Below are 24,188 nucleotides of genomic sequence, written 5' to 3'. Positions count from 1 at the left end.
CCCCCTCTCTCTCTGTCTGCCTCTCTGCCTACTTGTGACCTCTTTTTATTTATTTGTCAAATAAATAAATAAATGAATCTTAACCAAAAAACAAAAACCAACCATATAGTTTGGCTCCAAAGGCCATACATATTATACCACCTGCTTTTACTGACCATCTTTTAAATATCAATATTCCTCAGGGCTCTGTGCTGGATCCTATTTTATTCTTTCTCTCCACACTCTGGACAATCCCATGCAGCCCTATGCTTCAGTGATCACACACCGATCACCTTCAAAGCTGTATTTCTCTCTCAGGTCTACCTCATGAGCTTTAAACACACAGCACACACCTGAAAGCTCCTCATGCATTCCTACAGGCAATTCAAACTTATAAGATAAATTAAACTCATCATTTATCTCTTCCAAACCCTTCACTAAATTTATACCTCCTTTGCTGCTGTGTGGAAACCCTCATTATCAGCATTTTGTTTTTCCTCCTGGTCTTATGCTTTCTTTTCCAATGGATATTTTAAATTAAATTTTTACTTTTCTCTGTTTCTCTATTTTGTACGCGACCTTCAATCTACTATGGAACAGTAATAAGTCAATGAACTAATACAATGAAGAATGACAGCAATACACTCCCCATGTGGCAGAGAGGGCGGGCACATGCACAAGTTGAATGTTCTCTCCAGGAGATGGCGCTCTCAGTGTATTTTTGCTTTCAGATTTTTATGTTGAGAAACATTTCACATTTTCTTATATAGATAATTAAGTCAAAGCAGTATGATGTTTCACATTTTGTCATTTTTAAGATGGTCCTCTGAGCTACCAAGTCTTTACCTAATGACTTTGTGTGCTTATTTTATGGATGTAGGTAGAGTTTGGGGTGAAATTGCCAGAAAAAATGAAATTTTCAGTGAGGAAGAATTTGTGATAGAAAGTGAAAGGAGTAAACATCTAAAAGCTCTCCCGACAAACAGAAGGTCATAATCTTATTATCACAGGGTGGGAAGGATACAAGCTAGAAAGCAAAAGGGAAGACAGAGGTTTGGGAAGAGAGAGCTAATAACAACTGAACATATATCTAGGATTAACTGAAAAAATAAAGTGGTAAAACCATAGTTTAATGGCATTACTTACTGTAGTCCTGGTACTTCACTTATAAGATGTCTGATTGTGGGAAAGGGTTTTTTCCTCTCTGGGGTTTAGGTAACAAAATTAAGCGGGATCATCTCTATGGATACTACAGTTCTAAAATTCTATGGCTGCCAAATAGAACTATAGAGTAAGGGGGAAACGTAATCGAAGTTTAACCATTAAAAGATACAGGCTGACAGGTTTTCATACCTTATGAAAAATTAACCTACTGGTTCTTGCACAGAACTACAAACCAGTGTGTAGGTGGATTATAACTCTGGGTCAGTACTACTAACTCTGGCTTCATATCTGGTTCACTGGGGAGAATTTTGAATTATAGCAATGGCTGGGCCCCACCTAAACTAAAACAACCTCTAGAGGTATACCCAGATGTCAGTAGTTGTTTAAAAGTGCTCTACAATTCTAGGGTATAGACAAGGTTAAAAACCACTAATCTAGATAACCAAGAGGATAATAAAGCTAAAAACCTTTACTGGAGATAAACAACATTCTTAACACTAGTTAAAGGTATGGGCATAAGCCTGGAGTGGAAAAGGATACAAGGGAAAAAAATAAAAAAGATCTAGATTATAAATCTGGGAAGAATACAGAAGAATACAGTGTCCCTGGTGGGGATCCTACTAACTCAACTTGTCAATGCATCTGGGAGATTTAATGAAGACAATTACTCCTTTAAAAAAAAAAAAAAGAAGAAGACACGTTTTCCTTCACCCTCCGTTCCATACCTTTGACTCTGTTGTCACTGTTGGGAAATGAAAATCCCTAATGTGGAAAATGTTGGGAAAAAGCAGTAACACAGTCATGTTTTTGTAACTTACATCATGTTATCTGAACATCTTCTCTCCTCTTCCCAGAGGGAAACAGAAAGGGCTAAGTTTAAGGCATCTCTGCAGTGTTCTTTCTTTCTTTCTTTCTTTCTTTTTTAAGATTTTATTTATTTATCAGAGAGAGAGAGGGGAGAGAGCGAACACAGGCAGAGAGAATGGCAGGCAGAGGCAGAGGGAGAAGCAGGCTCCCCGCCGAGCAAGGAGCCCGATGTGGGACTCAATCCCAGGACCCTGGGATCATGACCTGAGCTGAAGGCAGCTGCTTAACCAACTGAGCCACCCAGGCGTCCCTCTGCAGTGTTCTTTCTAAGATCTCTTCCTTACTGAACTTTGTGTTGAATTAGGTTGTAAGTGACTGCTGTGGTTCTCTAGTTGATTTTAGTGCTTTGTCCCAGATAAGCTGCATTTTTTTTTTAGTAAAAGGATCATCCTCGTATCTTTTTCTATCATAGTGCTTGGCTCAGTTTTGGGTGGAGAGAAACTATTTGTTTCTTGGGTCATTGGACTTAGAAGCACTAACAACAAAAAAGTCATGTGTATTTGTTTCTTTCTTTATAAACATGTAAGATTGCTATTGTTGGGGAAATCTCACACACTAGGAAGTTTATACTTGAGTGTGGATGCAGAGGAAAACTACAAAGACCTCTCAGAGAAAACAGGATAAAATGAAATTTCGTTTAAACCACACACACACACACACACACACACACACACACACACACACGAGTTTTATATATAATTTTAAGGATTTCATTATCATCTTGAAGTCCATGCATGGATTTCTACTGGGCCCTGGGTCTCAGGATATAACCAAGAGGAATCTGGATTGGAAAGATTACTGTCCTTGACTTATTAAATGAATATACACTTACATGGTATTGTATGTATATTGTATGAATTTCTCTTAAAAAATTAAATTCCTCTAACAAATTAAAAAATTAAAAATTAAATAAAAAATTAAAAATTAAATTCCTCTAACAAATTAAAGGACAGTTGAAGGTTTTGTATGTATGTATATTGTATGAATTTCTCTTAAAAAACACAGAGGTAAACTTTGGCAAATGAAAAAAAAAATTCCCTGTTCTTGGTAGGATGACTCACCATCATAAAGTTGTCAGTATTCCCTAAATTATAATTTTAATTTAATTCAATAAAAATACCAGCAAATACCAAATGGAACAGAACAAATGGATTCTAAAGTTTATATTAAATAAATTCAAGGAAAGCCAAGAAAACAAGGAAGAGGTAAAATTACAAGACGGACTAGCCCTATGAGACATTAAAACACACCACAAAGTCACCATAATTAAATCAACCCAGTACTGGCTCTTGAACAGACAAACAGACTAAAGGAAAAGAACTGGAAAAAAAATTCCAAAAATAGACACAGCACATATGAAATTAGTGTAAGGTAAAAGTGGCATTTCAAATTACCACAGGAAAGATGGACTTTATAGTAAATGGTGCTGAGACAACTGGGTAACAATATGGAGAAAAAACAAAATTAGATTTTAGACCTTATGCTATAGACAAGAATAAACTCCTATACTATTTATAGGATAGTATACTAATGTAAACATATACAAAGGGATAAAAATAGATAGAGAATAGATAGATAACCATAGAATTAATAGAAGAGAACATAGGTGGATTATTCCCTACCTCAGCATTAGGAAAGGTTTTTAAGCTCTATTCAAAATCTAGAAGCAGGGAGGCCTGAGTGGCTCTGTCTGTTAAGCTGCTGCCTTTGGCTCAGGTCATGATCCCAGGGTCCTGAAGTCAAGTCCTGCATCGGGCTCCTTGCTCAGCAGGGAGCCTGCTTCTCTCTCTGCCTCTGCCTGCTTACACACACACTCTCTCTCTCTCTGACAAATAAATAAAATCGCAAGATCTAGAGGCAATAAATAAATTGATAAGTTTGACTACAAAAAAATATAATTATTTGCATGTAAACACCTCTAATAAATTAAAGGACAGTTGAAGTTTTTGCATGTAAGGAGCTTAGACACTACCACTCTGTCCTAACAAGTAAAAAGCTGAACAGGCTGAAAAATCAACTCTTGAATTCTTAAGAGAAGTGAGGATACAAGGCAACCCCCAAAACTGGACAGACAGTCAGGTGAATACAAGGAGTTACAGCTTACTGGAACAGAGACTCTTAAGATTTAGTTTCTTAACAAGGCCTGCCCTCAGGAGAAACTAGTTAACCAGAGGCTATCTTGCTGGGGTGTTATGAGAGACTAACCAATCTGGGAAAAGGAAAATACTCACTCCAGCCTACTCTAGTCAGCCTTTCCCTAAAGGGGAAGGAAAAAAACAAAAACAAAAACAAAAAACAATCCTGAAAAATACTTGTGAAGTTCACAGTCCAGAGGTTATAGTCTCACTAAAAGATTGAGACCTAAGCATAGCACTATAGAATGCCTTCCCTTCCTGCACACTTTTCCATCACAATACTAAAGGACTATTTATAGTAGTTCTTTAATTCAGTACACTGTGTCCAGCTATCAAGAAAAAATTACAGGGGCACTTGGGTGGCTTAGTTGGTTAAGCATCACCTTCCGCACAAGTCGTGATCTCAGGATCCTGGGATCGAGCCCCGTGTCTGGCTCCCTCCTCATCAGGGAGTCAATTCTCTCTCTCCCTCTGCCCCTCTTCCTGCTCATGTGTGTGTCCTCTTCTATCTCTCTCTCTTACTCTCTTTCTCAAATAAATAAAATCTTTTTAAAAAATTACAAGGTATATCAAAATGCAAAAAGTACAACTTGGAGAGAAAGAGCAAGCCTCAGAACCAGTCAAGGCAGGGGTGTTGGAATTAAAAGGACTATGGAAATCTAAAACAAGAATGGGAATTTAAAACAACCATGATTAAAATGCTAAGGGCTCTAATGGATAAAGTAGACAGCATGCAAAAACAGAGGGCACTATAAGAGATGGAAATCTTGAGAAAGAACCAAAAATAACTGCTAGAGATTAAAAAACAAAAGAAAAGAAAACAAAACAAAACAAAAAAACCCTGAAAGAGAAATGAAGAATGCCTCTGATGGGCTTATAAATAGACTGGACATGGCTGAGGAAAGAATCTCTGAGCTTAAGGATATCTTTATAGGAATCTTCAAAACTGAAAGCCAAAGAAAACAAAGACTGTAAAGAGATAAAACAGAATATTCAAGGTCTGTGGGACAACTACAACTACAAATGTTCATGTAATGAGAATAACAGGAGGAGGAGGAGGAGGGAAAGAAACAGATGAAATATTTGAAACGATAATGAATTTCTCCATTAATGTTAGACATCAAACCACAGATCCAGGAATCTCAGAGATCACCAAACAATAAATGTAATAATAATAGTATAGTAATAATAAGAATAAAAGCTACAGTTAGGAATATTATATTCAAACTACAGAAAATCAAAGGTAAGGAAAAAATCCTGAAAGAAGCTACAAGGAGAAAAAGAACCTTACCTACAGAGGAACCAAGATAAAGATTATATCAGACTTTTCCTCAGAAACCACACAAACAAGAAGCGAGTGTAGTTGATTATTAAAATATTGAGAGAAAAACTCCCACCAACCTAGATTCTGAACTCTGTAAAATTATCCTTTGAAAGTGCTTATACAGAAGTGAAAAGAATGACAGCAATGATACACAACTGATGAGAGGGAAGAATTAGGATTATTTTATTATTATTCATACTATAGTAAACTATTATATATTATATTATATATTGTATTATAATACAATTATTCATACTGTAAGTATTCATACAACCTGGGAAGTGGTATGGTGTTATTTGAAAATGGACTTTGACTAACTGTAAATGTATATTGCAAACTCTAGGATAGCCGCTAAAAAGAGTAAAAAAAAAAAAAAGAAGTATAAATGATATATAAGAAAGGTGAAAACATGAATGATATAAAATGCTCAAAAGCACAAAAGGCAGAAAAGGAAATGGATGACAAAAATGGGAACAAAGAACAAGAGCAACAAAAAGAAAACCAACAAATATGGCCAATAATCCAAGTATATCAATAGTCACTTTGAATGTTAGCGGTTTAAATGCACCAGTTCTAAGGGATTATAAATGGATCAAAAATAGGACACAACTGTATTTGTCTACAAAAAATTTGCTCTAAATATAAAGGCAAATACAGACTCAAAGTGAATGGTTGGAGAAAAACATATTCCTGATTTTATAACTGCACAATGGTTATGTAGGATGCTAATACTTGAGACATTGGGTGAAGAGCACAGGTCCTATGTTGTAGTATTTTTGTAACCCTTTCTTATGAGATTATTTCAAATTAAAATTGGGTGATAGAAAATTAATAAAACAAATTAAAAGGTATCTTCATGATATGAAAAAAATCTCTTTAAAATACTCCTTTTTAGAATTTATTAAATTGTGCTAACATTCATTAAGGGTTCAATTCTAAAGTATTCTCTTAATTCTAAATGTTATAATATAGAAGATACAACACTCAGTTTCAAGCACTTATATCTGCAAATAAAAAAATTTTAAGTGAATTTTCGAAACCATGTATTCAGTTTACTATCAAGTTGAGAACAAAGAATATATATATGTGTTGAGAAAAAAAAAGAGGAACTTGGTAAATTTTGGAAAAAGAGTTTTTATCTTCTAAGAGTATCCAGGTAAAAATTAATGAGTTATGTGGTATAAATAAGTGTTTCAAAAGCAGGGGTTTTCTTTTGGACAGAAAATAATATTTTATAAAACATATAAGTGACAGTCTAAACACTACTTAGGCTGTTTCAAAGGCTATTTTCAATTGAACATAGTTGTTCAAATGGTCCCAATTCAAAAAAAATTGCAGCTAAAATGAGCCAATTTAGGTCTGACAAATACTGTTTTCAACCCTAGACATGTGTTAAAGTTGTTGATTTTAACAGCAGAAAGCCAAATTGATGCAATTACTTGGTCACTGTAACTACTTAAAAGAAAACAAAACAAAAACCTAGAGGTATATTTGCTAAGAGAACATCTTTGAAAAGCCTACCAAACTAAGGATTTCCCTTTACATCTGGTATGATATTTGGATACCGTTTTAACAGGCAGTTATTTGGGAATTTTTTTAGATTATGAGGCATAAAGTTGTTCTGAATGACTTGGCCTATAATTAGAATTTATAAGCTCTGTTCTGACTTCTTTTTTGCAACACAAATTTATTTGCAGACACTGTGCTATAATAACACCTAGTCGTTGGCTCCATCTTTCTTCTGCTCCTTTAATTACAGATACAGTTATAATTACAGGTGAATATTGGAAACTTAACATGTAGTGGTTTTATTTATCCTAGTTATCCTTTTATTTATCCTATTTATCCTTTATTTATCCATAGTCCTAAAGGTGAATATTCCCTGTTACTTTTCTTTCTCTCCTCGTTTGTGCTTCAACTATTACTGCTTTAAGTATTTAATACTAGGTTTTAGACCTAGTATGTTTAGAACTTAAACACTGTCTTTAACTAATGACCTCACTTTCTCCTGCTCTTTGGAGTAGGCATTTCCACTTGTATTCTGTCTTTGCTCTTAGGTTCTGTGCAAAGGACTCTGGCCTGAATTCATTTTATTGGCTATTTTAGATTGTTTTCAGGCTGCATACATACAGTCTTAAACTGGCTCCTTGTAGTCCAAGACGGTCTGCCTGTGCCATGATGAAGGGAATATTCTGACCAGTGGCATGATTATAGAACCGCCGGGTTAGTACTTTCTAGAGCATGAATATTAATTTGGAGAAAAATGAATCTTCGTTGCATTATGAGCCTCTTCACTAGGACAGCCTGACTGCGTAACCAGTTTAAAGGAATAGCCTCAGGACTGCCTGCCCTATCTGCCCTCACAAAGCTACAGGCTCTATAAAAGCTAAAGAGTTGCATGGCAGAAGATAGGAGGCCCAGAATTCTAAATGTGAAATTTCCTCAGCTGGACCTTCTGCGGTAGAGTGCCATTGCTGCAATGATACACTATCAGTGCAAGCGTCTCCAGACCTCCTTTCAAAACTAATGCATTGCACGGGAGAATCCCTATCCCATTTAAGTTGTCTTTAGATCAGCAAATCTGTATTCCTGGGATTCCTTCCGGCTGAAAGAGGAACCACAAGACATGATAACAGAGATTCATTCAGGCAGGCCTAAGAAATTCCAATTGAAATACTCACAATATTTAAAAAAAAAAAAATTGCTCTGGATGCTTGTTAAAAATGTTAAGGAAGACTCCATTCAAACTACTGCAATGTGGGTCAACTACATTGAAACAAAAGAGAGGTGAGTTCAGAAGCTCTGGCATGAGGGGCTGGGAGAGTGCTGGAGGACCCTAAGGAGGGGGCTTGTCAATGGGATTAGGCCCCAGGGTTTGTCCGCCAGTGCTTATCACTGAGCTCCTAACTTTGTCACATAGACTTGGAGATAAGGGCACTAGCCTTATAGATGTTTACATTTCTGGGAGAAGATTTACATCTCAAAGGCAAATTTGCAAATTTGTTAAGTAAACAGAAGTCAAGGGCCTGTAGGTCAAAAGAAAGTGTCCAAAGTTAAGTCCGGCTGAGAGGATCATTAAGGCCATCTTGGTCAACAGGTGAGAGGAGCTCCAGGGAACCATGAAAGTACTCAGGAGAGAAGACGTTTTAAACCACTGGCACACCCATAGAGTGAGAAGAGAGTACGATGTACCAGTCAATTAAGAACTTCATGCCCCCTTCGGTCTTTAGTAGGAATTGATGTTTTAACTGTTTTTAACCAATTCTGCAGAGTCAGGTGGAAAAGGCTTTGAGGTAGAAGTGGAAAATCATGCCAGGCACTGAGCTTATGGGTCAAACCTAAAGTGATGCTCAACATTCCCTCTTTCTGTCTAGTCCTCATCCATCCCTCCCACTTACATATTTTCAGGTTGTATCTCACCCCTTCATTTTTCCAGCCATCTTACTTGTCCTGGAAGTCATCCAGCATCTCTCCCTCCCTTAGTCCACTCCATTGAAAACAACACGATTTGAATTTGTTATTAGGGTATGAATGCATAGTATGACTGCAATGAATAATGAAGATATACTTAAAAACTAAAGATAAGATATCATAATGTTAAGGGGCACCTGGTTGGCTCAGTGGGTTAAGCCGCTGCCTTCGGCTCAGGTCATGATCTCAGGGTCCTGGGATCGAGCCCCACATCGGGCTCTCTGCTCGGCAGGGAGCCTGCTTCCCCCTCTCTCTTTGTCTGCCTCTCTGGCTACTTGTGATCTCTCTGTCAAATTGATGGAATTTAAAAAAAAAAAGATATCATAATGTTAAGAACTCAAGTTTCTGCAAAGAAAGATTGAAGACTGGTTACTGCTGGAGTGGTTGGAGCTGTGGTGGCTTTCAATTCAACATCACATGCTAGAGCAACAGCACCAAGCAGCTCATGTGTTTGGTCCTCTGGCTATTTGTGGTTTATCCTTCTTTTCCCGATATCCAGGGAAAAGCACTGGATATCAGGAAAGTCTAATAATGCCTAATACCATCTGAAGATGGTCTGGCTTGTCCAGTAGTATCAGCATATTAAAGGAGAAGGTTATTGATTTTTTATTTAGTTCCTTTCTAAAGAAACAAAAGCCAATTCTGCACCAAACACAGAGACAGCTTTCCAAAGATCCTCTTCCTTGGCCCCATCAAAAACCATTATTCTTACTTTATGGGTAAGAAAATAAGAATTTCACAAGATAAATATCATGTCCAATGCAAATGCTATAGTTAGACCTGAACCCAATAAGACTATTGCAGAACCCCAGTATTAACCACATTGATATCCTGAGTCAGATGCTGTTATGAAAAAAAAAAAAAAAAACTGCACTGTACAGTTGTTTAAAATGGCAAGAAAGATTTTATTCAAGACTATTGCAGTAGGGGGTTCAGACTATTGCAATGCAGGAGAGAGAATGAACTCAACTTTGAATACAATTGGGACAAGTCAGGCTGTATAGCAATGGGTAAAGTGAGGCAGTGGATAGAAAATTACTAAGTGGAACTTGGTTAGATATCAAGAGTGAAAGAGAAAGTTGATTAGACATCAAGGGTGAAGGAGAAGGAGTTAGAATGGATATCAAGGGTGGGGATTCTTGATAAACTTGTTTAGCAGGATTCTTTGTTAAAACTGAGATCAGCTGCCCTATAACCCAGCAATTGCACTACTGGGTATTTACCCCCAAAATAAAAATGGTAGTGATATGAAGAGGCACGTGCACCCCAATGTTTATAGCAGCAATGTCCACAATAGCCAAACCATGGAAAGAACCTAGATGTCCATCAACTGATGAATGGATAAAGAAGATGTGGTATATAATATAGAATATTATACAGCCATCAAAAAATGAAATTTTGCCATTTGCAACCACATGGATGGAACTAGAGAGTGTTATGCTGAGGGAAATTAGTCAATCAGAGAAAGACAATTATCATATGATCTCACTGATATGAGAAATTTGAGAAACAAGACAGAGGATCATAGGGGAAGGGAGAGAAAAATGAAAGGAGAAGAAACCAGAGAGGGAGACAAACCATAAGAGACTCTTCATCTCAGGAAACGGAGAGTTGCTGGAGTGGAGGGGGTGGGAACGATAGGGTGGCTGGGTGATGGACACTGGGGAGGGTATGTGCTATGGTGAGTGCCGTGAATTGTGTAAGACTGATGAATCACAGACCTGTCCCCCTGAAACAAGTAATACCTTAAATGTTAATTAAAGTAAACAAACAAACAAACAAAACCCAACTGAGTTCAGCAGCCCAAGGTGAGAAGTAGGGGTGAAGGTAGGACTCAGGAGCCTGGCTAGATTTTGGTCAAAGACAGAGTCCTTGTCAATGCAATGGTGAGTTAAACAGCTGAAGATATTAGAGCTGAGAATGTGGGGGAAAAAATGTATATAAAATTATTTTTTAAGTCATTTTGGACAGAAACTTGGCTAGTTTGTACATTCTGGTTTATGATGATAGGCTTTGGAAAACTCTTGGGCCTCATTTCCCAGTGGCCTTGCCCTGATTAAATTACTATGATTTACAAGAAACAATAACATGCCAATATATATTGTGATATGGAGGAGGGAAGATAAGAGGAATAACATGGAAATGTTCCACATTTTTTATTGTGTTTCAATGTCTATTTCTTTCATATAGGTTACATGGGAGCAAATTTTGCCTCCCCAAGATATGCCTTTTTGTATACTGTTTTCCTTAAGTGGTTGATTTTTTTTTTTTAAGTTTATTTACTCACTTTTTTAAAGTAATCTCTACACCCAAAATGAGATTCCAACTCAAAACCCTAAGATCAAGAGTCACATATTCTCCTGACTGAGCCAGCCAGGTACCCCTTATACTGGTTATTTTTAAGAAACTGCAGACACAAGAGAAGCTCTGGAAACTAAGTAGAAGTTACCCTTTTGTAAGAGACATTTAAATGTATAAGAAAAGTCTCCATTTGCTAAGAGTGTCTCCCTCAGTACCCGGGAGGTGGGGATGACTCTTAAATCTCCAGGAACTTCTCAATGGAGAAGGCATGCACTTCAATCTGGTAACAACCTTGCCCTTGTTCACTGCGCTTTTTCTGGTAACCTCCCACAACGGACTCCCCACTCCCAACATTTAGCCTTTAGCTGGAGATAGCACTTAAGGTGATGTCTTTGACCATTTTGAGGAGTTACTCAGTTTTCCAGGACCTCTGCCATGTGTACAGAAGCATGCCATTAAACTTTGATTTTGTCTTGTTAATCTGTCTCATGTCAATTTGATTCTTAGGGCCAGCTAGAAGAACTCTGAAGGGAAAATAAAAAATTTTTTCCTCCTCAGCAAGGTACAAACCCCATTATCCAGATTTTTTGAGTCTATCTCATATTTTCATTCTCCCTCCTTCTCATCCAACTTGATCTTTCTCTTTTTGTGCTGTCTTCATTTCCAAATAGAGGAAAAAAAAGGAGACTTATTTTTTCTTTTTATATCTAGAGTCCTAGTTTCAATTTTATTCTATTTTTTTCATAATTTTTAGGTTTTTTAAAATGTTAAGTTAGTTACTTTCTTTCTTTAAAATGTGCTATAGCAAGAGAGAAACTATACTCAACTATTTTAGGACATATGCAACTTTAAATTATCTGCAAAAGCCAGCTGAGTTCTAGAAACATTGGTATGCAAGAGCATGTACTCGAAACTATTTGGTTTCCAAAGGTCCTTCATAACATCCAATCCTGAAACAACAAACATCCTTTTGCTCTTGAAACTGGTTCAGGACAGAATAGAAAGAACAAGGCCTGCTGGTAAAAGCATTGGAGGTAAGCCGACCATTTGCTTAACAAAGCAAGGCTTTACCTCTCCAAAGGCTTTCATCTGAAAACTGGGTTTGGAACCAAGTAGAAACAAACCCGCTCCAGTGGGATTCATCACTTCCTGGTTTCAGACGGTTACAAAGAATGGACTCTTTTGTGTTTTCCTGCTATTCACATTTTTAGTCAGCTCCGAAACTCGAGGTGTGCTTAAATAATGATGGCTGGTACACATTTCGTTTTCTTCAACTGGGGATTCAGATTCTTATTTTCCCAGCGCAAGGTGAAACTGCTTTTCAACTCAGCACACTAAAAGCTGATGCAAAATAGTATGAAAGGGACAGTCCTTCATAATGAGAAAGATAATTGGAAACATACAATCTCTGCTGCCCCCTCTAACTGCCCTACAATTTTTTTTTTTCTTGGCTTTTGTAAGCGATGGGTTTCCTTCTGAGAAGAGGGGGTAAAAAGGGGAGGTCCTTAGCTGTACAGATAGTGCTAAAATCAGACATTTGTTTCCAACATGCTGCTCAGAAAGCTATTTGTTCCCCATATTCCCAGTTTTGTGTAATTAATGAGAGCTGCATTATTTACATCTGTGTATGCTAGAAGTTTGAACACAGTGCTAACCGACAGAACAGACACAGTTTCATCTCTGACGCCTTTTAAGAGTGGTCTCTTTTGAAACAGAAATAAAAAATACAAAATAAAACTAAAGCCAAACCGCAGACAAGTACTGCTTTTGCCTTCCAACGTGCCTAACTGTAAAACTCCATTCACTGGCTGATCTGATGTACCTTTTGATGAGGGAACAGAGGCAAGCTGAGGACAAAGCAGAAGCTGACACCCTGCAACCTCCCCCGCCCCCCCCACTCCTGGATGGGACATGTGTGCCATTCTTCCAGGAATCTCCCAACTATCTTAGCCTTGCTAGAGGGGAAAACCTTGAGGATGGCAAGACCTCTGGTATCTGGTATCCTCCAGGTCCTCTTTAGCATATTAACGTTCTTTTGAAACCTCCATTTTTCCTTACCTCCCCCAACCCCATGATATATAACTTGCCACCCCTCACAAGCCCAGGGCAGCAGCTCTTTCTGCCCACAGGTCCTGTCCCTGTTCTTTAATAAACCACTATTTTGCACCAAAGACGTCTCAAGAATTCTTTCTTGGTCGTTGGCTCCGGACTCCACCCCCACTGAACCTCACCTAGGTTCTAAAACTAAATCACTTTCAACAAATCCTGGATGTTATGACCACAAGTGCACACTGTTTGCACTCAGAAGTGGGTCTGGTCAACTTGAAGACAGGATAAGAAACGAAAAGCACGGAACCACTAATGTCTGGGGCTGGCTCATGCCAGAACACTTTCAAAGACCACCAAATTCCGATGACAGAGCACAAAGGGACAATATTCTATCTTTGAATGAAGATGATTAAGGACACCTAAACCCCTGTTTAAGTTTATTGGGACTTAACATTGACCAAGCAACACCTGTAGACATAGAAAAAGAGGCTTTTTTTTTTTTTTTTTTTTAAACCACGATACAACCATTTTATAGAAGAAATCTGTTTCTATTTGACAAGGCCTTTTATGACAAGGCTGAAAACGGCGCTGACTTCTCCGAGGTTTTGTTTTATTCTTTTGTTTGGAACCTATTCTGTGTCATTATTTTACTTGACTCTGTGTGGGTTTCCATGCATTCTGTGAAGACGGTCACCTCTCCCAGCCCTGAAGGAGCGGCCTTTCCTTTCCACCCTGGCCTACCTTTTGGTTGTCCCTTCAAACCTCGGAGATTGTCCCAGCAACTGATTTTCTCTTTAATGGCCCCCAGTGGTCGAGGGTGTGCTAACACCAGTTCGAGACCCAAAGGGGATGATCTCAGCCATTCAGGCTGACTGGAAGCCAGACCCTCAGGGAGCAGCTTTTAAAGTGTGTGAATATATACCAAAATATATAGGGTCAGGGGGGCTGCAAGCCTACGCCCCAATGGCCACCAGTGCCAGGTGATCTGCAGGGGCCGCCTGGGCTGGGGCTGCTGGAATCCGGGCTCCAGACCAGCGTGTTCCCTGTGGGGATACCAGCGAGCGGCAGCGACGCAGACAGCGAGTGGAGAACAGGCCCACCAGCAACGAACACGGGGAAAAAAGAAAAAGAGGAAACAAAGAAAGAAAGAAAAGAAGAAAAGGAAGAAAGGGAGAAAGAAAGGAAAGTAGAAAGGAAGGGAGAAAAAGAAAAGAGAAAAGAAAAGAGAAGAGAAAAGAAGAGAGAAGAGAAGAGAAGAGAAGAGAAGAGAAGAGAAAAGAAGAGAAAAGAAAAGAAAAAAAAGAAAAGAAAAAAGAAAAGAAAAGAAAAAGATGGCACCGGCTAGTCTCGGTCCTCAGCGAAGACGCTAGCAGGACCTCACACGGCCCCCGAACCCCACGCCTGCGCTCCAGGCCAAGCCCGCGAGCCCCGCCCACACACACGCCGGGCGCCCCGCGGTACCGCGAGAAGCGAGTCCCCGCACACAGGCCGCCTCTCGGTCCTTACAGCCCCGGGGCTCTGGTGGACCCAGGAACTCCACTGGTTTTCAGAGCTGGGTGCTCTGGGGGCTCCTCTCTCAGGTGCAGGACTTAAAAGTTTGGGGGTACTTGGTGTGGGTTCACATCCTTCGGTTCTCAGGGAGAAGCTCCAGGGTTCGAGCCCTCCCGAGTGTGGGTGGTGGCGCCCCGGGGTGCGGGTGATGGCCAGGCGGTGTCCAGCCTCTCCTACCTGCTTCTCGGGGAGCTTTCTCTCGTGGTGGGATGCTGTGGGGTCGCTCGGCCAGCTGCCCCCCCTGTAGCTCCAGATTCGGAATGCTCCATGGAGGGACGGAGCTCAGGCGCCTCTGACGTCGCCATCTTGAATCCGAGCCTGGTGTTGACCCTCGAAAGCGGAGGGTAATAACGCCCGGTTCGAAACCAGTCAGCGACCGTGGGCAGGAAATGGAGTGAATATCTTGCAGGATTTTCTGTCAGACTTTTCACACCCACCAGACCTGTTAGACCTGAAAGAGGTACCCAGACTAAGTAAAAATCTTACTCTCAGGTTCAAGCGATCCTTGAATGAATTCTAGTGGGTAAAAAACAAACCCACACCCCAAATAGTACCCTAGTTCTTGTATAAGGGCTTTTCCTTTCATGAGCATTGTTGTTAATGATACTCTACACAGTATTTGCTGAATGAATAAATCTTGAGTCTTTTATTATTCATTTATATATTTTTTAAAGATTTTATTCCTTTATTTAAGAGAAGGAGAGAGTACGAGTAGGTAGAAGGGCAGAGGGAGAGGGACAAGCAGATTCCTTGTTGAGCCCGGAGCCCCATGCACAGCTCCATCCCAGGACCCCAAGATCATGACCTCAGCTATGTCCAAGGCTTAACCAACTGAGCCACCCAGATGCCATTATTTTTTATTTTTTTTATTGTACAAATAACATGTTATGTTTGTAGATGTTATAGAGAAATGCAATTGAGTTTTATATATTGATTTTTAATTCTATTAATTTATCTGCATCATCTTTGGGAATTTTCTACTTATGTTATATGTATGTATGTATGAATAACAGTTTAATTTTTTCCCTCTTTAATCATTATACTTTTCTCTCTGGTGCCATTTGAATAGAAATGGGGAGGGAAGATAAGTCTATCTCATTTCTGATCTTAGAAAGTTTTCAACATTGTGCCATTCAACATATTTGCTGTAGTTCCTCTTTTTTGATGTTGATCCTTATTTTTATAAGGAAAATCTCTTCTATTTTTAGTTTCTGAGATTTTTAAATTTTATCACGAATTGATATTGAATTAAATCAAATGCTTTATCTTCATTCACTGGAATGATCATATTCTTTTTCTTCTTTAGTCTGTGTATTGGAAAGCCATTGTCACTAAACAACTGCAAATCACCCCAAAACTCAGTGACTTTTTTTCTTTTCTTTCTTTTGTTTTGAAACTTAGTGATTTAAAACAACAATCATCTGTGTCAGATCTGTTAATTTCTCTCTGGCCGCAGTAAGTAACCCGGCTTAGTCCTAGGATAAAAGGAAGAAAATCCACGCTGCCTCCAGTGAGAACAACTTCAAAATTCCATGGCAAAGGGCATGGGTAGAGGGAGGGGTCAGTAACATATAATCCACACTTCAGTCCTTGGTTACAGTTATTCACAACCCTTTCCATGCAGAATACATTTATTCCCATCCAGGATCTCCAGAATCTCACTATGCATAGCCAGAGGCTTAAGATCAGATCAAGATGTTGCTCCTATTGATCCAGAGACCAATAAACAAACAAAAGTCAAATTATCATCCTCATTTATAGGCAACATTGAACCATGAACAGGATAACCATAAGTGCTCTCAGATAATGGGAGAAGAGAGGCGTATAGCAATCACTAGTTAAAGGCAATTCTGAAAATGCTACCATCTCCACTTATATGGAGGTAGGAAGTATTACTTGATCAACTTACATTGCTGTCTAACAATGACTTCCCATCAACTGTTTTCTTTGGCTCTTGCCTCTAAGCTCTGGAATATTATTTGTTTCTCATTATCCTTCCTGGACTTAGAGAGTGTGCTTTTAGGGGGAGCACTGCGCAGCTTTATTGTCCTGCATACTGCCTGTAGAAAGTTGAGGACTTTTTTTTTTTTTTTTTAATCTCCAAGAGTGTCCGTCCCTTTAGCCCAGGCTGGTGGCACTTTCGCTAATAGAGATCTATTTAAAAGTTTGTTGATGACCTTTGCATTTGATTTCACTCCACGGATCCTTTGTCAAATGTTGCCCCTACAGCTCTTTTAAAGGTATTTCTTGCTTTAGGCTTAATTATGGGTATTTTTGGATCCTATTTCTATGGAACCATATCTTTAAGCTTTCTAGGTGTCTTTTTTTTCTTTTCTTTTTTTTTTAAGATTTTACTTATTTATGTGTCAGAGAGAGTGAGAGTACACATGGGGGAGGGGCAGAGGGAGAAGCAGGTTCTCCCTGGAGCAAGGAGCTGGGTCAATTTCAGGACCCTGGGATCATGACCTGGGCCAAAGGCAGACACTTGACCAAATGAGCCATCCAGGCGTCCCTCTAGGAGTCTTTTTATTCATCTGGAAGGGTCTACTAAGTACCACTTGAATTTTTTCATAGTTTTTAACAAAGGGCATGACTGTTTAATCTTTGTTTTTCACTACCAAGCTTAATCAAATGGCCACAGTCTTGATTTAATCTCCTCTGCCCCCCCCATCATAATTTGAAAATATTCTATTCTCTGGAGAGGCATTGATGAGAGGCACTTTTATTTTTCAGCCTAGCAAGTTCTGAGCTCTTTATATGCCTTCTAAAGTCTGCTTATAAGCTGGCCATACTTTTCTGAATTTGTCTTTACTTTGTAGTGTCATTTTGTATAAGCAAAAAGGAAAAGCTGAAGTTTTGAACATCCTGCCTGAAAAACATCTTTCCCAAGACTACACATTCATTAGGTACATTTTTTATCTTGCATGTTATACTAGGCAACAGTTTTGCCACTAAATAACAAAGGTCATCTTTTTTTTTTTTTTTTTAAGTGTCCTGTAATAGTTCCTTTGCCACTTTTCAAGACTCATAACATTTTCCTCACTTTCCACTATCTGGTTTCAAACCAATGCTACATATGATGGTAGCATTCATTTCCATTGTTTCAATATTGTAGGCATTTTCCCTATGTTCTTGCATTTCCATAAGTGCATTCACTTATGAATACACCTAGTCCTTACTTTTTCTAACCAAAGGACATCAAGAGCTGATGGTCTACTTACCATTCAAAATTTTTCTCCTCTCCTTATAGATAGTTTCTTCTAACAAATATGGCTTAGCTGAATGATTCCATATTAACTCTAATCTGCTTATTAGAACCAAAGTGGAATAACTGAAGCATTCATCTCTAGCATGCTTGTCGTTTTGTTAATTTTAGTTTTGTACTTGAGACTATACACATCAAGATGCATTCTGGATATGTATACCCTGACTCTTTTTCTGTTAAGACGAGATCCTGTTTTAATTCTTCCTCATACCGTACTGCATCTCCCTGCTTTTGACACCTCTTTTACCTTTTTCATCTTGTTAAATTTGGGCAGGATTCAGTATTTTGCTATTTTTTCAATGATGCATATTGTTTCTCTTTCCTTGTTCTCCTGGTTGCATTTAGCTTTCTTTCTAAAAAGGTAAGGGAAAATGTCAGTTTTACAGAATGAATCAAACTTTTGAACTGTGTTGATACATATCTGATTTTCTTTGAAGTAATCTTTTGTTGGTCCTCTTTTTTTTTAAGATTTTATTTATTTGACAGACAGAGATCACAAGTAGGCAGAGAGGCAGGCAGAGAGAGAGAGGAGGAAGCAGGCTCCCTGCTGAGCAGAGAGCCCGATACGGGGCTCAATTTCAGGACCCTGAGACCATGACCTGAGGCAAAAGCAGAGTCTTTAACCCACTGAGCCACCCAGGCACCCTCCTGTTGGTCCTTTTAAGGTCAAATCCTGTGCTCTTTTCTCATCACTGCACAAACATTTGGCCTCAGGTGGATTAGATATGCAATTGCTTGGGTGAATCCAAATAAATGCAAATCCATTTTTGAAAAACACAATTTATAGTGAGTTTTCCAATGAAAAGAAACATCATTTTGCATATGAAGAATTCTTTCTGTATCTATCTACCTATATCCAGCTATACATATAGAAAGAACATAACTCTTTTATAATCATATGATAATAAGAAAAATAAAATAGTGTTCATGGTTAAAACATTAGATATATATTGGTTAGGATTCTAGAGTATACAGAAATCATATAGACTGTATGATGTAACCCTGAGGAGAAGGAAATATATACAGATGGTACCCAACTAACAGAGAAGTGGTAGAGTAGATCCCAGCAGTAGGACTTAGACTATCTGACTTCTAATCCCGTCTCTGCTCTGTCCCAGCTGTGGGGCTTGAGGAAGTCACTTAACCTCTCTGTATTCTCATTTGTAAAGATGGAGAAATGGCATCTCCCTGATAAAGTTGTTATAAGAATTGAATTGATATATGTGAAGAGCTTAGAGTAATATCTGGCAAATAATAAGCACGCAATAGATGCTTACTATTATTATGTGACTGTTGACCTTACACACAATTTTCCACAAGTCAAAATAAGGTTTTCTTGTGATATACATATGCATTTATGTATATACGTTCTTCAGCAAGATAGCAGTTTTGTATGCATGAAATAGAGAATGAATTGGCAGACTTCTGTAGTTTTAATTATAGTTTTGTATTACTACTTTACAGATATTTGATTTTAATTTCTCGCAGCTTAAGGTAATTCTGACATATAAAAATGATTTCTTTTAGAGACAGAGTTTATGCTAGTCATTGCTGTATATGAAGAATATATTCTCTGGTGTTCAGAAGATCAGAAAATCTGATTCCTGTTCAGGACATACCCACTTGTACATTGTTCATTGACAACTGCTTCCCAACCCCAAGGGGCCCAGGGGTCCACCTCTGTGCTGTCTTAGTCAAGAAACCTCCCCTATTTCTTACAGGACTGTGAGTTTCTTACAGTAGTCCTTTAGCTTACAGTTGCAAATAAGTGAATCCCCTAAGAAAGTGACTTAAACAGTGGTAGTACTATTGCATACAAAAGTTCTGGAGCGAGACAGCTCCATATTGAGCTCAGAAGCTTTCTGGCAATACTGAAAGCCCATCTTCTCACCTTGTTATCCTCATAGTATTGCACGAGTCTAAGGATGCTGTGGAAAACTGCTAGATACCAACTCAAAGTCTTCTCTCCTCAGGGTGCCTGGGTGGCTCAGTGGGTTAAAGCCTCTGTGTTCAGCTGAGGTCATGATCCCAGGGTCCTAGGATCGAGCCCTGCATCGAGCCCCACATCGAGCCCCACATTGGGCTCTCTGCTCAGCAGAGAGCCTGCTTCCTCTCTCTCTGCCTGCTTCTCTGCCTACTTGTGATCTCTGTCAAATAAATAAATAAAATCTTAAAAAAAAAAAAAAGTCTTCTCTCCTCTGCATCTTTTTTTTACTAACAGAATGACAATTTTATTTGCAAAGTCTACTTGTCTAGCTTTAAAAAAAAAAGGTCAAAGGAACTCCCCTTGGATGCCACTGACAATCAAAAGACTTCTATAAAATATAACTTTTTTTTTTTTTAAGTATCTAAACATATTCCTTGGAACATTTGGGGGGCTTTGACTTCATTATAAAGTGATTCATGCTTAGAGATAAAAACTCTTAGGATGGAAAACCTTAAAATTAAAATTAAAAATTATCTCCCCCATTCCACTCTTATACTCCCAATTTTCACTCATCAGAGAGGCTTCTGTTAACAGTTTCTTGTATATTCTTTAAATGATATCATTTTATTTTAATTTAATTTTATCTTATTTTATTTATTTGTAAGGAAACTCCATGGCTGGCATGGAGCCCAACACAGGGCTTGAACTCATGACCCTGAGATCAAGACCTGGATGCTTAACCAACTGCCTGCTTAACCAACAGTCAACTCTAAATGACATCATTTTAAATGTCTTTTATTTACTGCATAATTTCCCTCTTAGACTTCTATTTTTTCACTTACAACCACCCCAATTCCATTACTTGTCTATGTATTCTGAGGCAAGTAGACTAGAAATCATTTTTGGAACTCTACAGAGACACTGGCTTTCTTTATCAAAGAGAGTATGTTCATTTCAGAAAAGAATTAACAAGACTCCCTTTTGAAGCACTAAACCCTGTGACGATTGTAGCTGAAATGATGATGGCCAGTGATGGTGTGTGTATGTGCATTTTTGTGAGCAGATTACTGTCATCTCACCTCTATATTCTCCAGTTTTAGTAACTATGGCAGTGAGATGTGCTGGTCAGTCACAGATTTTGTAAATGGTCTGCCATCTTTAGCAGCAGGTAATATTTTATATTTTGTTTCAGCACAAAAGGTATGAATCGTATCCTTTTACTGGCACATTATAAAACAAGATGCAAGATTTTTAAAATGCGAAGCATGTCATGGGTACATATGCTGGAAGATCATGGCAGAGAAAAATGACCAAGGTCAATACATTTGAAGCTTGCTATAAAATACAGTATACTTTAAGGTGGGGCCATTTTGGATTTCTTCCAAGTCATTTAGGTCCAAAGAACCCAAGAACCTTATTAAATAGGGGTTGTCCTGGCCAATGTTATAATGTCCTTTTAAGTCTCTCAGCTTACTTTTCGCACACAGTTCTGCCTTTCCTCCAGAGACTATTTAATCCAGTCCTTCAGGAGCTCTCAGACTGTCTCTCTTTCCTACTATTCCGAAGGTACTAGTATTCATTTACATCTTAAGTCACCATGTTGGGATCCGATCTCTTACTCTGAGTGTACAAGGTGTCTTTTACCTTGATTCCTTAATTAAAGGAGTATACACCATCTTGAATGAGCTGGGACTTTCTGAGCCACCCTTCAACCTCACTCTGCCAGCTGAGAAGAAAGATGACCCTTCATTTAATATGTCATCATTTCAAAGACAGTCTCACAGTTGGTTCCCCAATTTTTGCTTATAATCAAGTAACTTGGTAAAGAACACCAAGGAAAAACATCTCAATTTTTTTAGTGCCAGGACAGACTTTGTTTTTCATTTTGTTTTAAGATTTTATTTATTTATTTAAGAGAGAGAGTATGTGTGCATGCCAGCAGGGGTGTGAGAGGGACAAGTAGACTCCACATTGAGTGTGGAGCCCCATACGGGACTTGGTCTCACGACCACAAGATCATGGCCTGAGCTGAAACCAAGAGTCAGATGCTGAACTGACTGAAGCACCCAGGTGCCCCAGGATAGACTTTGGTTTTGAAGATTCCCCCACACCCAAGTGCTGCCGTGTAACTGCCTAACTTTTTGCTTTCTGCTTTGAAAAGATGAAGTTCCCCCGCCATGGTTTCAGTCGTGGCAGGTAAAGGTGCTATATTATATTAGTGAGTTTGTGATAAAGCCACATCACAAAATGGCAAAGCATAGGGCTGTGATGATTGCCAGTCCTTGACACCCTGATTGGGTCTGTTGGCAATTATTTTAGAGTGTGAAATAATATCAGATTTAATTCACAAGGGGCAGTAGAAAATACTGTTGTGAGATAAGCGATACCATGTAAGACATCTTAGCAACTCCAAAAAGGGTTGTCACAGCTATTATGCATCTTTCCTGGGCTTGAGATACAGTAGATGTTTCTTTAGGATCTGAAATTCCATCAACGACATTTATGATTCTTTTAGGAGTTTTGTAATGGGGGTGCCTGGTGGCTCCTTCCATATAACATGTGACTCTTGATTGCAGGGTTGTAAATTCAAGCCCCATATTGGGTGTAAAGATGGCTTAAATAAATAAATAAATAAATAAACAAACAAACTTAAAAAAGAAAAGCAGAATATGCAAAAAAAAATTTGTAATGTACTTGAACTACCAGATAAGCTGATTTGTGGGAAACTGGATTCTTGTTATCTATCCAAAGTCTACCTAATGATTTTTCAATATGTACCTTTGTGTGACTATCTTTTTTGAGAATTTAAATCGCTCTTTCATACTCTTATTATTATATATAATCATTTGGCTGAGTGTCAGAAAGAACTTAAAAGGAGAGCTGATGAGATAAAAAGGGAGTTAGCTGAGTGACTCCACTAACTTTTAATATTTGACAGGAGATAATGCCCCAGCATTTAAGTACGCTTTAGTCAGTGTTTATGGTTTTCTGTATGAGAAAAATTCACTCATTAATCCCATCTCTTTATGTGGTTAAAGTATACATTGGGATTCTAAACGTAAGTAGACTGGAATTCACTATTCTTTTAAGTAATAAAAATTCCATTAAGAAAATGAGTTTATATGTGGGCCCACTTTTACGTTCCTTTATTCAGAAACTTCCTCAGTTTTTAGAATAATAATCATTCATTTGTAAAACCAAATTCAGTTCCAGGGCAGGGTTTTTTTTGTGTGTGTGTATGAAAGTAATAAAAGTGGTTAAAATAATGATTCACTGAAAAAAAGAAAGAAAAAAGTTCCAAAGCAAAATCTACATTAGACTAACCTTTTTTCCTTTTCTTAAAAAATCTTATTATTTTAAGGAAGAGAGCGAGCGAGCGAGCGCACACGAGCAGAGGGTAGGGAGAAGCAGACTCCCCGCTGAGCAGGGAGCCCAATGCGGGGCTCAATCCTGGGACCCTGAGATCATGACCTGAGCCAAAAGCAGATGCTTAACTGACTGAGCCACCCAGGTGCCCTAGGACTTACTTTTTTTCAGTTTATAGTTATAGCAAATATTACCCAGAAAATGAGTTTTGTATTTAAATCCAACCAACATCTTTGGGAAGAAATGTGACCTCGTTGAAAGCAAAGAATGCTGGTGGTTAATGTGAATGGCAAGTTTGCAGGATGTTTCTGATTGAACATTTGCTAAGTGAAGAAGCACCCACATCTCTCTGTTATCCAGGACACTCGGATCGCAGTGCTGTGTGTATTAAAACTACTAACCAGCCATTGTGTGGATGTTGGTCCTCCCAAGGAAAAATCTGCAACCAATTCAAACAAAAGACTACTTGGGCTAATAAAATATTAGTAGTTGCCAGAGTACGATTCTTCATATTTATCCCCAAACAGCTCCGGTTTTTTTAGCTGGTAAGGAGGTCTATAGCTAATAACAAGAAGCAAGAATTTCCTCAAACTACTCTTAAATTAATGAAATAAGGAGGCCATTATACTGACGTGGCCTTGCATCATCATGGCTGGACATAAAACCAAACTCTGAGCTTATAAATGCCTCAAGGTTATGAAATCAAAATGCCAAGGACAACCAATCACAAAGAGCCAACGGGGCGTTAAGCTGTAGCTGATCTAATAATTGCCTTTCTCGGCTTCCACA

The 24,188-nt window shown here is 38.5% G+C and overlaps 1 long non-coding RNA gene across 1 annotated transcript in view; it reads right to left on the bottom strand.

Moving 5' to 3' along the window:
• Positions 1-2,084, bottom strand: part of LOC116568620 — a 61,220-nt gene extending 59,136 nt beyond the window's left edge. Inside the window, exon 1 of the long non-coding RNA XR_004276706.1 lies at positions 1,126-2,084. This is a non-coding gene — a long non-coding RNA (uncharacterized LOC116568620). The remainder of the gene's footprint in view (positions 1-1,125) is intronic.
• Between the last annotated feature and the right edge of the window lie 22,104 nt (positions 2,085-24,188).

The sequence above is a fragment of the Mustela erminea genome, chromosome 11, assembly GCF_009829155.1.
Source record: "Mustela erminea isolate mMusErm1 chromosome 11, mMusErm1.Pri, whole genome shotgun sequence".
Classification (NCBI taxonomy): domain Eukaryota; kingdom Metazoa; phylum Chordata; class Mammalia; order Carnivora; family Mustelidae; genus Mustela; species Mustela erminea.
This window is presented reverse-complemented; position numbering and strand designations above follow the sequence as displayed.